Here is a 4,185-nt window from a genome sequence, read left to right on the forward strand (position 1 = left end):
TGAGACCAGATTATTGGCAAGATCAGAACTGGCCCAAGTTTCCTGGGCACTTTCTAGTATACGGCACCACCTTTGACTGGACTGAAAGCTCAATCACTTTCCTGAACACAGCGCTAAGGACTGCGGTTTACCGACAAATTTGGGCCCAAGTCTTCTGAGCAGATCTAGAGACAGAAGACAAGTTCAGGAAGCTTTTGGTTGATGGTCGGCCTTTTGTGCTAGGCTGCACTAAGAAGATAACAATACAGAGGGACTTGTGCTATTTGGGGAACACTTCTAGGTCCACAAAAACAAGAACATTCTCACGATTGATACATTTTGTATTGAAAGGGGAAATGAAATGTCCCCCTTTTTTCTTGCAAGGTGCCAAGGAACTTGTTTCTTTCTTGGAGAAGGGACAAGAATGGATGCTGTCTATTGCTGCCTCCCCAATCTCTGAACATTTACGTCCTCAAAAATATTAACTGAATGCCCACAGCGGCAGACACCATGCTGGACTCTGGGGAAATAAGATGCACACAACAGAATCCTACTCTCAAAGGATGTGTGTCTGCTGCATGGGAAGGAGTAGCTGAACACTTTTTTTTAGTAGGAAGTGTTTAGCATCCCTCATTCCCAGGAATTTTTCTCTTACATCTAATCCAAATCCCTCATTTGTAGCCTGTTTCCATTCTTTTGTCCTTAGTGAACAGGGAATATGTATAATTGCAGACTGTTACTAACATCTATTTTTGTTTTCTTGGGAGTGAGATTTCCTTCTTGTTTATACTTTGTCATTGTTTCCTGTTTTGTTTCTACTTTTCTGCCTTTCTCTAATCTTTGTAGCTCTCCTCTCTGGTATTTGTCATGAGTATGCTGTATCACTATGTAATCTGTAAAACATTCTTCTGCAAAGCTACATGGTAGACATAAGATCTGTATCCACCTAGGAGAATTAACCCAAAATGGCTATTCAGACAGATGATCCTTGAACTAACAAGTATTTCTGAAGAAACAGTGGGGTTTGAGTTAGAATTCAGAAGTGCTTTATAGTGTGCAGAGTATGAATAACATTTAATGTTTTAAAGTATGTTCACACCTATTTTCTCTTTTTCTTTTCTATAATCCTATGAGTTACGACAGCAAGTATGATCATCTTTATTTGACAGATAAAAAATGCAAGACTAAGAAATTGTGCTGTGTGCAAAGAAATGATAAATGCAGGAGGTGATTAATACATTAACTACTCTAACCCAATTATTATACAATATATATGTATCAAAACATTAAGAAAACACATCAGATTGTACCCTATAAATATGTATTACCATGTAAATATGTAATAGGTAATATTACAATGTATCCACTAGAATTGTTTTAAAAGTTGTGCCATATAAAGGATACATAAAAAGTTAGGATGGGGCCAAGCTGAGAGATGAGTTGTTTAGAACTAGTTCATGTTCCTCTACTGGTTTCTATTTCTGTGATGTTTTTATGAAATCATGTACCCCGACTGCCCTTCGATAGGAAAGGAAAGAACTGACACGTCTAACATAGGCACACTGGTCATTTTGACCTTCCTGCTTACCCCCCTTCCGAGAACTGCTGATACAACCCTCCCGAGTGTGCAGCAGACCAACCTAGTGACTGCGCCCTCTCCAGGCATAGCTGATTGCCCAAGGACGAACATCCGACCCTAGAAGTAACAGCTCTTTCTCCCAGAAATTTTAAATTGGTTTATAGGAAATACTCAGCATTTGTTTGAGTCTTGAACAAGGAATATGTAAATCCAGGACTGACCCATGTCCAAATTAAGCCAGGAAAGCCGGTCATGATAGAAGACTGAAGCAACTAGGCATTCACTTCCTGGCCTCTTCAGGCCAGCTATACTTCCTGCCTGCGAGATACTCGATATCCATTCGATACATTCCCTTTTTGGTGAAGTACTTTGGTGGGTTTCAATTCCTTACAATCAAATGAGCCTCAAAATCCACTCAATTGTTTTATTAAGGAAATCCTTTTAAGGTGGTTTGTCCTGCAGCTTTTACTCTGTAAGTAGACACCCCAATTGTGTCAATGTTTCTTCTGGTTTTCCAGTGGTATTGATGGAGTGTTTATGGATTTCCTGGAAAACTAGGGAGAGGAACTTTCATCATTTAAAACTTCTCTAGCATTGGGAAGGGTTTTTTTTTGTTTTTCCTGCTTCTCCATTCGATTCCAGATCTATAGGAATTAGAGGGAAGGACTATGTCATGATTCTCACCTCTAGGGGCTACTAAAGATGTGTTGACTTCAGAGCAGCCTTCAAGATCGTGGTGCTTAAACTCCAAGGTGCCTCTAGAGGGCAGTGGATATCCCTCCTAAGCAGAATGACACTTTGGGATTTCTTTTTTTCTGGGTTTTTTGTTTGTTTGTTTGTTTTTTTGGTTTGGAGCTATGCGTTTTATTTACTCTTGTGTGATTTTTTTCCCTTAATATATATTTTTTTAAATTGAAAGATAGCTGATTATATATATATTTGTGGGGTACAGAATTGAATAGCAACACATGTGTGCAATATGTGGTGATCAAATCAGGGTAATTAGTATACTCATGTTTACCAAACATAATNGAGATACTCGATATCCATTCGATACATTCCCTTTTTGGTGAAGTACTTTGGTGGGTTTCAACTCCTTACAATCAAATGAGCCTCAAAATCTACTCAATTGTTTTATTAAGGAAATCCTTTTAAGGTGGTTTGTCCTGCAGCTTTTACTCTCTAAGTAGACACCCCAATTGTGTTCAATGTTTCTTCTGGTTTTCCAGTGGTATTGATGGAGTGTTTATGGATTTCCTTGAAAACTAGGGAGAGGAACTTTCATCATTTAAAACTTCTCTAGCATTGGGAAGGGTTTTTTTTTGTTTTTCCTGCTTCTCCATTCGATTCCAGATCTATAGGAATTAGAGGGAAGGACTATGTCATGATTCTCACCTCTAGGGGCTACTAAAGATGTGTTGACTTCAGAGCAGCCTTCAAGATCGTGGTGCTTAAACTCCAAGGTGCCCCTAGAGGGCAGTGGATATCCCTCCTAAGCAGAATGACACTTTGGGATTTCTTTTTTTCTGGGTTTTTTGTTTGTTTGTTTGTTTGTTTTTTTGGTTTGGAGCTATGCGTTTTATTTACTCTTGTGTGATTTTTTTCCCTTAATATCTTTTTTTTTTAATTGAAAGATAGCTGATTATATATATATTTGTGGGGTACAGAATTGAATAGCAACACGTGTGCAATATGTGGTGATCAAATCAGGGTAATTAGTATACTCATGTTTACCAAACATAATCAATCTTTGTGACCCTTAATTAATTTCTTGCTAACCCTCCCCCCCCTTCCCACCTCTAATAATCACAGTTCTGTTCTCTTTTTTTTTGAAAGTTCGATGTATTATTGTGATTGCTTCTTTCTTTTACGCACTTATGAGTTAGAACATATGGTATTTCTCTTTCTGTGTGAAAATATTAACATGGTTTTCTCTAAGTTCGTCCACGTTGCTGCGAATGGCAGAATTTCCTTATCTGGTCATCTATAGATGGACATTTAGGTTGATTCGAACACTTGGCTATTGTAAATTGAGCTGCAATAAACATGGGAGTGCAGGTATCCCTTCAACATGATGATTTCCATTCCTTTGGGTATATACCAGCAGTGGGATTGCTGGACCGTATGGCAGTTCTATCTGTAGTTGTCTGAGGAAACTCCATACTGTTTTCCATAATGGCTGCACTAATTTACAATCCCACCAATAGTATAGAAGTGTTCTCCTTTTTCTGCATCCTTGCCAGCATTTGTTATTCTGTCTTTTTGATAACAGCCAGTCTAACTGGGGTGAGATGATATCTCAATGTGGTTTTGATTTGCATTTCCCTGATGCTTAATGATGTTGGGCATTTTTCTGTGTGTCTGTTGGCCATTTGTGTATCTTCATGTGAGAAATATCTATTCAGCTCCTTTGCTTTCTTTTTAATTGGGTTACTTGTTTTCGTACTGTTGAGTTGTTTGAGGTCTTTGTATATTCTGGATATTAATCCCTTGTCAGATGTATAGTTTGCAAAGATTTTCTCTCATTCTGTAGGATGTCTTTTCACTCTGTTAATTGTTTCTTTTACTGTGCAGAAGCTTTTTAATTTGATATAATCCGATTTGTTTATGTTTTCTTTTGTTGCCTG

This window comes from Galeopterus variegatus, unplaced genomic scaffold (genome assembly GCF_000696425.1).
Source record: "Galeopterus variegatus unplaced genomic scaffold, G_variegatus-3.0.2 Scaffold299, whole genome shotgun sequence".
NCBI lineage: Eukaryota > Metazoa > Chordata > Mammalia > Dermoptera > Cynocephalidae > Galeopterus > Galeopterus variegatus.